Source organism: Pyxicephalus adspersus, chromosome 3 (genome assembly GCF_032062135.1).
Source record: "Pyxicephalus adspersus chromosome 3, UCB_Pads_2.0, whole genome shotgun sequence".
Lineage (NCBI taxonomy): Eukaryota > Metazoa > Chordata > Amphibia > Anura > Pyxicephalidae > Pyxicephalus > Pyxicephalus adspersus.
In genome coordinates this window covers 83,190,030-83,204,568 of record NC_092860.1, presented here as the reverse complement: position 1 = coordinate 83,204,568, position 14,539 = coordinate 83,190,030, and the positions used below count along the sequence as shown (strand labels likewise).

The 14,539-nt window shown below is 35.6% G+C and overlaps 1 protein-coding gene across 2 annotated transcripts in view; it reads right to left on the bottom strand.

The window, feature by feature from the left end:
• The window catches only part of SHROOM3 (shroom family member 3), a 172,341-nt gene that overhangs the window by 101,519 nt on the left and 56,283 nt on the right, over nucleotides 1-14,539 (bottom strand). The window contains exon 1 of one of the 2 annotated variants that reach the window (XM_072405482.1): nucleotides 3,248-3,362. The exons of the other annotated variant lie outside the window; for it this stretch is intronic. The gene's annotated coding sequence lies outside the window, so the exon portion shown is untranslated. Of the gene's footprint in view, nucleotides 1-3,247; nucleotides 3,363-14,539 lie in introns of those variants that run through there. 2 annotated transcript variants of the gene reach the window in all.

The window sequence follows — 14,539 nt, the reverse complement described above, 5'->3', positions numbered from 1 at the left end:
ACGCAAGGTCACTGAACCCAATAGAACAACTTGATCCAGATAAGCTGCCTTGGAGGACTAGAAAATTACGTTAAGGTTCAATGAAAACTAAAAATTTCAATCTAAAAAAAAATTCCAAATGCTTCACTATTGGCTTTCTATGGCCCAAATTACAGATGTATATACAACCCTTAGTTAGTAAACAATGGACTGAACAGAATCAGAATGAACAAGCACTTGCAAATGATTTTATAAACTTTAAATAACAATTTTGTAAAGCCAACTGAAGCACCTTTCAACTATGTACAAATAGTGATGGATTATAGGTCAAGCTTTACGCACAATTTTGGGAAGCTGTGAGCAGTGCTAAAACTGCTAAAATCTTTCTAAAGCAAACTAAAAGTTTGTTACTAAGCTATACTCACCAAGACAATTAACAGCTGCATTTGGCCCCCTCAGACTGGAAGTGAAGGGTGCCTACAGCTTGTTAGGTGCTTTGGAAATCTCTATTGAATTTCGTCAATAACAATAATAATAACATTGTTTAGGGTCCTTACCAAGGCTGCTTTTTTTTTCAATCACACAAATAAGCATAATAACCGCTTTCAATATATATGCATTTCTTTATGTTTCCTGATCTTAACTGCAAGTTAAATCTGTATGGAGGTGGTAATCAATGTTGATCTGCAGATAATGTTAATTTTGTCAAATAAAAAACATTCATCAGATTAGGTTTTGGCTTGGATTGCCCAAAAAAATAATTTAAGAACCTTCCTCCTGTGCCTTTAATGACCAGATCATGATGGATATAGATTAAACCAAGGTCACCAAAGGATTAAAGGATTTTTTTTATAAATGGACATGATAATTAGGATTCTTGCATTTTGATCCTAATGGACTTTCATTGATGTTCTGTAGAACATATAGAGGTACCAGTCATCAACAAACAACAAAATCCAAGAAAAGAATATAAGTTGCAGTTTATTTGCATTTTATTTTTTTCAGGATAAGAACATTTACAGAAAGTACAGAAAATACCTGTTGACCTTACCTGAAATGCAATGTCCTTTTAAATTCAAGACCAAAACAATGTTATCTCTCATCTGAAAACTCTAATGGCCATGAAAATGAGACAAAGGCAGACATGTTTAGTGCCCACATTCCAGGTACTATACCACACATCTAAATACCAAAAATTGTTTTTTTGGCCTGAAGCTGGAGCTTGAGCAAAATATTATTTTTTAAACCAGGTGTGCAGACATCTATCTTGGACGTTTAAAGTCCATCCTTCAAGGGTGATCATGGTTTCCTTCATAGATAAAGTAGAGATATAGGCATAGTAACCCAGATACAGGAAGTGTGTTTTGTCCAGGAATACTAGGTGAAAATAAAGGTGAACAAGCTGAGACTTAGGCAGGTGGTTACTTTAGAAAGGGACAGGTGATGTCCCTTTGCAGTAACTGTTCTTACCTGCCCATTCACTTCCCAGCTGTCAGAGTTTGCTGAGCAGTGCAGCTCAGTATTATATGCCAGGGAAACCAAGCAATCCCGACTAACCTTGCACTGCCAATCATGGCTGAAAATCATCCTCAGAAAGTAAAAGAGAGAAAAGATGGTGGTACCCTGCGATGGAATGGATAGAAGGTTAGTAGTAGTTGTATGGTGGTGAAGTTCATCCCGAAAACTTCACAACAGATCCACTGAAATCACAGCTCTTTATCTATTTATCAATTTCAGCTCTTTCTGCCATCAGAGACTTGGCACCCTTTCACCCCTCTAAACAGCATCAGCTGGATGGATGGACATCATCAATGGACATCAATCCAATCAGGCATAAACACATCTATGTAGTATTCTTCATTGCAGTATTTTTATATTATACTCTGGACCATTTTTGTTAGTCCATATAAAAATATAAAGTGTCAGTTGGGCCAAAAGGTAAAAAAACTAAAAAAAAGACCAAGCACAGTCTACTGTAAACTATCTTAGTGGAAGAGAGAGCAGAGAAACAATGATCTAAACTTTAATGTGTAATTAAACCCCAAAATTCAAAATGTAATAAAATGAAGCTTGCTGAGTGCTTAACCCAGAAATTTCTTTAAGCTCGGTGGGAAGAATTTGTAGGCGGGTGGCAGACCCTGTATTGTGACCGAACTTATCAGTAACCACCCAAAAACAGCCGGGAGGTGCGTCCAGCTCAAAGGGGCTGGGGAGAACACTCATACTGTACCTACAGAACAGCAGCCCTGTCAGCCTAGGCTACAAACTCCTAGTATACCTCATCCTCACCTCATCCACAGATACTTTTATCATTTATCAGATAAAAAATGCTATCAATGTACTACTATAACCTCTGATACTGATACTGTCAATTACATTTTCCCATTGCATACCTGTTTTTTTATTTTATAGGCTTATTATACAGACAAATGACAAATAAAAAGGTTGTGTGTCATTAGAAAAAAAACAAGGTCAACCTGATCTAAAATATTACTGGAGGAGTGGCCAAATCCAGGACAATTACAAGACTAATAGTGATTAGAGAAATGGACACTCCTTGGATAAGGAAAAGTTAATGACACACAGCCGTGACAAAGCAGCTATAGCAAAATAAAACATAGCATGGAAGCCAGAGAATACAGATCAATCTGTGACAACCGCATACATGAACCAGATAGTTATGTTTGACTAGTAGGAGCCCTTGTTTAATATTTAATATCACAGAACAACACCTCACGACACGTTCATTACAGTTCTATGACACTTTAAACAAAGATGGCTGTTAACATGATACCCAGGTTGACACCGATACTGTATGCTTTATGCTTGCTTAATAACAAAACAAAGGGCAATGTACTGTATGCAGTAACCTATAGCAAAAATCAAACAGCATCGTTCACTGACCTGTTTGCTGTAAATTGAGATCTCATTCCTATTCCTAGGTTATTACTTTATATATACAATATATATACTCTATACATTCTTCATATTCTATTCACCTAGTGTATACACTTATGACGGTGCAATATGCATACAGACTGTAATAATTAAATCAAATAATATATCAAATAATATAATCAAACAACAATCATTACTCAGCTGTATTTATTTCTCCAGCATCGAATGTTTAATCATTAAATGGCCTTTAAGCTTACTGAAGCTTGCCAAACTAACACCCAAGTGTATTATTTACATTTTCCATTATGAAATCATATAAACTCTGCTCAGCATCACCTCTGCTTACAGGTGTAACAGTGGCAGAGCTTACCTCTCAAGAAGACCCTTCTTGCTAGCTGTCTTGGATTTTCCATCCTTGTGATAATGACCCTCCAGTGCCACGGTGGACTAGAAATCCACATGAAACAAAATACCAGCTCAGAAAAGAAACAGCCACCAGGGAAAAGACAAAAAAAACACACACACAAGGTGTAGGCAGGTGCCTAACAGTAGAACACCTTTAGCACTAAAGCAGTAGCTGCAGATCAGCAGAATACAAAAGGCAGTTCAAATTACTGCTCAGCTATCAGCCAATCCTTGGTGAGCCTGGCCCTGTTGAGCAGAAACCATGACGTAAGGGGAAGAACTCTCACAGACATAAGAAGCAATAAAGGCATTCGGTTTCACTAATGATTTTCTATGTCAGTAACAGTTGTATTTTATTTTAAGGAAATTAGAGGAACTTAAGGAAGCTAGGGTGTGTTAACTATAGTTATTCTGCATTCACAGTGCCTGATCTTGTTGCCAACTTGTAAATGAGATATTCAATTCTCTAGTGATACAGGGAAGTAAAGTTTTATGTGTCACATAAGTCCTATTGATTATTTCATGACAGTAAAATACTTTTTTTACTATAGACTGATTGTGCATTATTCACAGATGGCAAAAACTGCATGAAAGTAGTGAATACATTTTTGATAAAATAGAAAATCTACAAAAAATTGTAATGAACTAAATTGTGTAATGGGCTCAAGTAAATATTTTTGACCTACAATAAACCTGTCATAAAAGAAGCACAGTGCTCCAATTGTTTTTTGCTGGTTTGCTAACTTTAAAGGCTTGTTAAGTAGCTGACCTGTATGTATGTGTGGGAAGAGATGTCAGACAAAAAGTTTACAGCAATAGAAGTTTTTGCGTCTTTCCTTGCATGTTTGTGAAGAGATCAGCAAACTGAAAAGCCAAAAGTACTGGATGTAACAGGCCAAAATGATGAGCGGCACTGTTTACCTTTACCGTAAAGTCTAGGTACCAAACTAGGCCTTTAAACAAAACACCTAAATGTTTAGCTGAAGAATTTAAATGCTTCTGATATATTGATACCTGATGGACCTGATCCAGGAAACCTCCAGAGGGATCAACTGACCTGTGAAGGTGAGTTTTTTTTTTCAATTTCCACGGTAATGGAACAGGGAAATCTTCACAAACCTAAGCCATTGTATCACCAGCACAGAAATGCACAGAAAAGAGTTTATTTGCAAAGGAAAAAAGTATTTCTAAACTAAATCAGGTATTGATGGTTATGAGAACAAAGAACTTCCCAAGGTGGAGTATGTTGCTTTTTATTCACCCACTTCCCCATACCTGGAAGCAAGGGGCATTTGTGATGACTGCAATGAAATAGTGAAAGAGCATCAGAAATGTGATTATAAATGAATAGGGAACTGGGCTAGTAAAATTCATACCAGGGATCTGTTATAGATCAATTTTTATTTGGATGGACTTGCAATCCCACTGATTATGTTGCAAATTTAGTTTGATTCAACTATATTGCAAATTTTCTTAGAACTGCATTGTAGTGTTTCTGGCAGGTTTGACTTAAGGGCTGGGTTGCCATTCTCTGTTCCCCCTCTCCCACCCTGGCAGAAAGAAATCAAAAATCAACTTCAAATCAAATGAGAAATAAATCAAAACCAACAATCAAATATCCTCCCTAAACTATAATGTATAGAATATTGCATACATTTACAACAAATGGAGTTACAATTACAGTTTAAACAATTTCAGTTATGTATTCCTGAATGTTATACATTATCCAACCATTAATCATGAATATAAAAAGGGAGTGCAGAGATAATTTTTTTGGTAGGATATTATTTTATTTATGTTTAGTACCACACCCAGCATTATTAAAGGGGAACACATGCTACAATTTTCCTGCTGATTTTGAAAGTGGACTACTATGTTGTGTTCTATGAATAAAAAGACAAAGCTATCTACGGTGGTATAGTTTTATTAGGCTTATGAAGTTGAATTTATGGAGCTATGGTGCTTGGTGAGGAACATTCATGTTTAACTGCTTTCTATGCATAGATTAGATAAAAAGTTAAACACTAGAACATGTATTACCTACAACACAATATGTTTCAATTCATTAAAATGAAACACTAAAATCCCCAGGTCTGTGCTTGTATAAGGTGCTGATAGAAAGGATGGTTAAGGTGCTCCTAACAATCAGCAAAGGTATGCTTCAAAAAATGTTGCTAAATTCAATGACTTTTGCAAAAAGATAAGAATCAGGAAAAGAAAATGTGATTTTGACTTTATTGAAACTAAAGATTAGTACAATACTGAACATACTAAATGACCTAATGTATTAGTCATGCTATAGGATTAGGTATAATAAATGCATCATACATGTGAAGGTATAATAAAGGCTTATGTTAAATAATGTTTTAATTCATATGTAGGTGGTAATTTATATTTATTTATATTCATAGCTGAATTACAAGGCATCATTAGGTATTATGCAATACATCTAGTAGACGGGAATGCTACCAGTGCAGTTTTGTGTGGTTAATAAAATAAAAGAAGTATTTTGTTATTAGGACAGAGGGAACAATGATGAAAAGTACAACATAGGAAGTAGGGCATGAGTAAATGGGATTAACATGTGCTTGAACAAAATCTCAGCTAAAACTTTTAAAATAAGACATTTCATTAAACTTTTTTACACTGATCCATCCAGCATGTTTGGGTCTGGCAGCATATTCTGGGTCTATTTGAAAGGAAATATAAAAGGTTTAATTGATTGTCTTCTAGAAAAAGTCTTCTTACTAATAACTTAGAACAGAACTTCAAACCAATCTTCCTTTAAGCAAGGTAGATGTCCGCTCCTACTTATCCCAATGATCTGACAGACCACTGTTAACCGTCATTAAAAAAACAAGGCAGGCCCAGTTGTAAATATGTTGTATGGTTGATAAAAGATCTGTAAAAGGCCCTTCCCTAACTTAAAAGACATGAGAAGATAACTGAACTATTCTGAACTCACCCTCCCACTCTCAACTTACCTGGGAAAAAAAATCTAAAAAAGGCATAGCTTCTGGGCCAGATGGTTTTACTTTTAAATACTATAAAGTGTTACTACAAACCCTCAGCACCCACTTCCTGGAAGCCTTTAAATCACTTTAACCCTAGTATCCGTACTCCTTGATCTATTGGAGCCACAAATATCTGTGCTACCCAAAGAAGAGAGGAGAAAAAGGGTCCATCTAACGATAGAATCCACTATTTCTCTTTTTTACAATATATTGTCTCTCCCTGGAGTTTCACTTGTCCCCTCTCCCCCTGGCTGTCACTTTGAGATGAGCAGGGACTCAATTTATGCTCCCTTCTGGAGCTTCTGGAGAACTTGTCAAACCCCACCACTTTCTAAGCATCCTTCCACGGCCAGACACCTTTCGTAAAACTTCTTATTGAGTTTGAGTGACTGTGTATTCCTTAAGGCCAAGCACAACATTTTGTCTGACAATTCTATCCTAAACAAATTACCGCAGACTTATACTAAATTCTAAGGTAGTTCAATAGGGCAATGTTCTTTAACTGTGTGGAATGTTTGGCAACTCTTTCTGCATATTGGAAGTGGAGAGGATACACTTTCATCAGTGAAGCTGAGTGATCCAGAAAACCTGGAATGGATCTGGTCCATGATTAAAAACATTTGCTAACAAATAACAAATGACTTTTAACCACCTGACCGATAAGCCTGACCTTGGTACAGGCTAAAAAAAGTTACTATTTTCAATAACCCCGAACTTTTCTCCGTATATTAAAATCATCACTTACCTGGTCCCGCTGTGCTCATCCAGCGTCGTGTTCGTGTTCCAGCGTCGTACTCCAGCGTCGATCTCCCTCTCCAGCGTCGGGTGCCTTCTCCGAGAACCAGCGGGACCAGGTAAGAAGTCGGCCGGCATCTTCTGTTCCGCCGGCCGGCTTCTTACCTGGTCCCGCTGGATCATCCAGCGTCGTTCCCCTTCCAGCGTCGGGTGCCTTCTAAGACAAGAAGCCGGCCGGCGAAGAAAAAAAAGCCAGCCGGCTTCTCCCTGCGTGCGTGTCCCTCAGCGATGACGTCGGCGCGTGTGTGGGAAATTCAAATTCAAACTCATTCAAACACATTTTGTATTGGATTGAATACAAACTCGTGTATCCAATCCAATACAAAATATTATAAAATTAATACAAAGTACATAACTGGTAAATTCAAACGCTAATTTTGTATTGGATTGAATACAAACTCCCGTATCCAATCCAATACAAAATAATAAAAAAAAAAAAGAAAAAGAAAAAGTAAATAACTTAGAAATTCAAATTCATATTTTGTATTGGATTGGATACAAACTCCCATATCCAATCCAATACAAAATAATAAAAAATATATTTATGTGGTTTTGTCTATAGGTATGTGACGGACACTAGGGAGGTGTTTTAGAAAAATATATTACTATACAGTATACCCAATTATTCCATTTTCAGTATTTTTCATTTATTTATGTATTCTTGTTTAAGCTGATTTTTTGTGTCTTTTATTTAATTTTATTAAAAGTATTTTTTTTTTTTTCATACATGATTGTGTGTTTCAAACATTTTTTATATTCATGATATCTACTAGAACCCTTGTTCGGACATATTTCTGTAAATTACAGGTCTACAATTTAAAAAAAAAATTTCATGAAAACCTGTAACGCTTTTGGAACAGAAATCTAGACCTCCAGAAATCCATTCCAGGTTTTCTGGAACACGTAGCTTCACTGATGAAAGTGTATCTTCTCCAGCTTTGGAGAGCTTTAATAAATCAGGCCCATTGAGAGTGGTGTTTCGAAGTTCACTTTAATTAGGAAGTTTTGGGGGTACAATGAAGTTTGTTAATTTACACAATTGCATTACATGATACTGTTTCTAAGATATTATACTCATCATTACTGTGTGATAAGCAGTTTTGGCCCTGTCTCCTTTTTATGCATTACCTTATTGAGTTTGTCCAATAAACATACAATTAAGCTATACTTTTAATTCACAAAAAAAACTTGAATAATGCAACAATAGTGGTTTTAAAATAATTTGAGAACAAAAAATGAGTCATATGTCATGGGAATGTTTCATGGGACCACACTGGTGCTAGTTATGGTAACCGATAGACAAACTTCGGAAAATGTTCTGCCTTAAACCTGTGGTCAATCAGGGTGAGGTTACAGACCATATGGATTAGTCGGAAAGGAAAATGTAATGCTTAGCAAATATAATTCTGACATGTAATTCCCATGGTTGTTTGCTCATGTAGGCTGTTAGTGCTTTGTTTTAAATCTGCACTTAATTTGAATGTTTGTGTAACAAGGTCTGGCCATATTGACAGAGAAGTTTACCTGTTGAAACAGCAAAGTGTTTTGAGTTTCAATTATGCATTAAAAAGTAGTTGTACTCTTAATGTACAGTGAGGCAGTTAATGGTCTATTTAACATTATACAACAATGACAATATTCAGGAATGTTGTTAAGAATATAAAAGTCCTTGGGCACCCTGAAGAATTAGAACATAAGATATGTCACGGCAAATGATGGGCGGATGGATGCATAGGTAAAGAGAGCCTAAACTATGCCTACATACTTTATCAGCTGTGTAAATACACTGCAATCCTTGTACTCTAACAATTTGCTGAAATCACTGTACCAGATTGAGAGTCATACATACTTTATTATCTTGGGAAAAAAGGTAATTTTTAAGAATGAAACCCTGGCATGATGCATGTTTTTATGCACAGGATACAGACATTTTAGTTTGCCTAGGACAGGGAGAACAAAAAGACAACTGATACTAAGAATTTCTTTATTTCCTATCCTATTGAATATACATATTGTGTATGGTTCCTAACATTTGAAAAAAAAACAGAAAATTTAACAGTAACTTAAACAGCAAGAAATGTCATTACCAAGATTACATACATTGGTCCTACTGAATGAGCCTGATTTATGAAAGTTCTTCATGGCTGCAGAGGATACACTTTGATCAGTGAAGCTGGGTGATTCACCAAACCTACTATTTTTTGAACAGATGCATTCCAGGTTTGCTGGATTACCCAGCTTCACTGATCAAAGTGTATCCTCTCCAGCCTTGGAGAGCTTTAATAAATCAGGCCCAATGTCCTTACCGTCCAGGGGTTTCTGTCCTATACTATAGGTTGGCAGGCTATTTAGTTTTTCCATCTGGTCACTTGGGCCTGCCTTCAAAACACAGAATGGCACAGTCTAAATTTGAAATGCAAAATTAAAGTACATTTGTCATGCAAGAATTATGAAGGCTGCCACTGCTGAGAATGTTGCTTGAATGTCTCCAGTGAAAGGGCACTCATTTCAACTCCAATATATTAAAAATGCCTTATTTTATATCATACTTTTTTCTGCCAACAATATTTGTTTCACCACAAGCATTAAAAAATAATTAGATATAAATTCCCAATTTTTCCACAGGCCATTCACCTCGGAGAGTCAGTTATCCTTTTTGTAAGAGTTATGAATTTATTTCATAAAGGGTCACATTTATAATCAGTCTGAAGCTCAGAAAAATCCATGTTCCCTGCTGATTCATATGACTTACAAAAGGAAGATCACTGCTTATACAGAGAGAAAGAGGCTCTTGATGACAAGATTGATATTGGGCAGAACATTTATTACCTGTCATTCTGTTTTACCTGAAACAATGTGTGCATTTTTTTCTTTTGCTTTGGGCTTTAAGCTGAGGTAGTCCTTGTTAATAAACCAAGCCTATATCAGGTGTCCCATTGGAAGGATATATTTCATCATGGTACCTCATCAGGCAGGACTAATCCTTATCTACTTTGTCCAAATGTATATTTATTAACATTTTCACCCAATAATTACACCTTTTTTACTTGTGGCAAATGTGTAAATGTGAGTAAAAGTTATGTGAATATAAATAACAATTTTTTGATTTTCTTTTAAGACAATTTATGACCATTTATGGTTCTAGAATATATAGATGTAAGCAAGCTCTTTATAAATTAGGTCAAGCACAATTTATTTATTTTTTTTTATATATTTTTCTATAATAGCTGTTTTTAAATCAAATTCAATTTTGAACATATTTAAAATGTAGCTTCATATTCTGTATAAAATGATTCTGTTGCATGAAGTATATTATTTGAACCCATTGTGTTCCAGGTCCTGGTGATCTTCCTGCGTGACTCAGTTGCTCTAATTGCTTTTCTTATGAAAGCATTGGATGTAAGACTTTTGTAAACTGTTTAATACTTTGACAGCCATTCCAGTTTAATGGTCTGTGCAAACAGGTTTATTTTTAGCCATACATAGCTGCAGTGCAGAGAGGCTGTCTTCTTGTGGATGATTATCTTTAGAGCTAGAAAAACAACTTTTTTTCTATTAAAAACTTTTTTCAGGAAATACTGAAATATTACTAGGTATTAATAGGTAAATTTTAATGTTTTGTTTTAATCTTCAGGCTGGTTTTAAACTTTCACTTTTCAATTCAATGTGTTTTGCATGTTTTTCATAGATTGTACCCCTTGTATTTTTATACAAGTATTGCTGTGGTTTCAGAATCTTAACGTGAACCCCGAATAGCATACCCAAATGGTTGGAAGAGATTTGGACCATCCACTGGTCTTATTCAGGTTTATGTTATTATATGAGACTTTTGTTTGTTGCACAGTAGTTAAAGTGAAAATAAAGTTTTTAAACATATTGGGGCTGATTTATTTAATTATTATTAATTATTATTGTTTTCATTCCTGGACCAGAACCATTGCAGGTTTGCTGGATCACCCAGCTTCACTGATGAAAGTGTATCCTCCCCATCCTTGGAGAGCTTTAAAAAATGAGGCCCATTTTCTCTTTAGACAGCTCCTTACTGAAGAAAGGGACAGGCAATATCCTTTCTTCAATAAGTCTTCTAGCCTGCCTGACTGGCAGTATCTCCGGGGTTTAGTTCTGCTTTAAGGAGCATCTTTATGTGTACAACAGCTGCGGCATATGGACAGTAAATGCCAATATTTTACATTGTACATCTTATGCATGGTAGATTGGCCCTTTAAAGTTAATTTTATGTTCATTGTACATTAACCATTTTTCAGACAGTTCTAATAAATTGTTACTGTGCAATTTACATAATTTGATTTATTGTAAAAGCGCCTTACAGTAATTATACAATAAATACATAACGCTGGTCAACATTATATGATACACTATATACTGCATGGCCACATGCTATGCTGTTTATTATATAATCCACACTCGTCATGTGTACATATTGTTTTATTGTACTATTGTACTATACTCCACTCTGTTTGACTTCATATATCATGCTGTTACATTATAGACTACAGAGAGCACAGATATTTACAGTTTATTCTAAAATATATATAGCATTGTAGTGCTGTGCAATACATATTTTGTATATATATTTTATGCTACATATGCATTTCACAGCTTTGGAGTTTATTTTTGAGTATAAAAAATGTTAAAATGTTTGCACTGTGCACTCACAAATATCTTTTTTGTGTATCAAAATGATGGAGACACAGAATGGGAAGTTAGGTGGCTTTAAAAAAGCATTTTGTTCTCGTAGGGTAACTACTGGCTTCTTCCTAGTATTACAGGTAACATAATGGTAATCTGTAGCTTCCTGCTATCTAAGCAAGCTTTTAAACTGCATGCTATATGACTAATTGGGGAAGAGATTTACATAGTACAGTAGAACTCGAACTGTGACAATTGATTTGGAATTACAGGGCTTGGAGTTCTTCCAATAGCACTGCTGTTAAAGCTAGCTATAAGTTATTGATGAGATGGTATACGGTACCCGCTGGGCTGAGTAAGGGTATAGGTAACTCTGATGGTTCATGCTTTCGAGGCTGTTCCTCTAAGGTATTCTGTATCACATCTAGTGGAAATGCCCTAAAATACGTAGATATTGTATAGCTGTTTATCAACTAGTATTTACGGTGATAGGTAAATCTATTCTCATAGACTATTTTAACCTCCTGGGTCGTTCATTTCTGTCCGGATTAATATCTGTAAAAGCAGTATATTGTTTTTCAGGAAAATTTGTTTTATAGTATAATACAATAGTATAGTGTCAAAATATTAAATTAAATACATTAAAAAAAAATAAATATTATACTCATATTATATTATACTGTAAAATAAATTTTCATGAAAGACAATGTACTGCTTTTACACATATAAATGTACTGTATTGCATTTAATACAGTTATTTTGTATTTAATGCAATATAAATAGATTTGAAATTCCCGCCACTCCCCCAACTCAACAGCTGCACGTACCAACGCCACCGGGAACTCCCAGTGACTCATCGTATGCGGAGGACACCGGCCGGAGGAAGCGAGAGGACGATGATCGTGAAGGAGGACGCCGGCTGATCAGGTAAGGTTGTATTTACTATTGTATTTCACTTTTTTAGCTACCCCGAGTGTGACTCGGGGTTACCGCTTTCAGCATCTTTTTATTACCCCGAGTCACACTCGGGGGTTACCGTTCAGGAGGTTAAACGTCGAGCCTGAACCTTGTACTTTTTTCTAGTTCTGTTTACTCCAACTTATATTTATTGCAGCCAAAAAGGTACTTCCGAAAGCCTGGAGTTCAGCTTTGTCTACCTTGAATGACTCCATTGCCAAATCCCATGAAGTATAGGAGTCATCGATATCACATTTATTTCCACTGGATTTTTATTGGTTGGTACTTACAATTTAATTTATTACAGCGTGCAATACATGAAACAATGGCTGTGATCAGTTCACACCACGGTGCAATGGATGTTTAACTTTATCCTCTCAGCTGATCCCTCCCTCTCTTTGACCTCTCCTTCAAATTTTCGGCTTGTTTTTAAATGCACTATGGAGTGAGGTTCATCCTAATTGTTCAATACACCATTTGACGGCTTTAACCCATTCTTTTTATGGTCCCCGTATCTATACCAATGTCATTATTATTATTATTCATTGTTACTGTTGTTGGGATGTCAGAGGGATTACCCATTGTAACTCCCCCTTTTTTTTTGTAATATTTATGTCATAATCATTTTTTAGGGATTTTTTTGTATTTTGTATTGTTCTTTTTATGCACTCATTTTTAAGGAAAAACTCAATGGTTAGAAAAACAGTGTCTCCTTTTTGATTGAACTGTCTTTAAATTTTAACAAGATCCTTTAGAGAGATGAGTTTTATATTATCACATCCTTGTATTTATATAGTACCAACATATTACACAGTGCTTTACATAGTCTACATGCCCCTACCATGTGTCATTAACACAGTCCTAAGTCATTTTGGGAGGAAGACAATCAACCATTTTTTTTTATGGCGGGGGGAAACTAAAGTCCCCATGTTAACATGGGGAAAACATATAAACTCTATACAGATAGGGCCCTGGCTCATATATGAGTCTGGGATCCTAATGCTGAAAATGCCATGCCACTCAAAATATTCTTTAGCTTACACAAATGCATAACACACTCTGTCTATCAGTCAAAAACATTTTGGCAAAGACAAATGTTTCTCATGGGATCTGAGAACATATTTATTTGTTAATTTAGGTAATCAAAGGGCTTCAATGTTTACATTGTTTTAACCTTGGCAATCTAAGCTAGTTGAATGATGCTGTATTAGCATATTTTACATGCTGGAGCAGGTCTTTATTGTATTTTGTTGTGGGCATACAGATTTTGCGTGGGAAAGGCTTACTAAAGAAAAAACATATTCAAGTTCATATGAGATTTTACGAGAGAAATGATATCATGACATCATCTTGATTAACTTCATCAAAGGGAGCGAAAACAACTGATCTACTGCACATCTTTCTACCTTTACTATACTGAACACAACAATCTTTAGGCAACTTCAACCTCTTCCTGACAATTTATGACTGCAAAACAGAATGTATGTATCAAGGAAGCCTACCACTGACAGTTTCCATTGAATCTGTCAATGAATGAAAACAGTTGGTTCTCATCTCATTAGTATCTCTGCTAATAAAGCTAGTAGAAAATGGTTGTAAGTGGGTAGTGCTAAGATTACAGAGATATGCAGACCTTTTAAAAGGTACTGAGGGATCTGCAGGTCTTTATGAGTTACATGATACTGTGACTTGCTGTAACGTAGACATGCATCTGTTGGGAAAAAAGAAAGCCTCCAATCTGTCATATTTTTCAGCTGGCTTATGAATAATAATACTTTATAGTTTTGCATCACGTTTCTTCCACGTGCCAGATGCGCCTAATACAAACATATATGAATGTC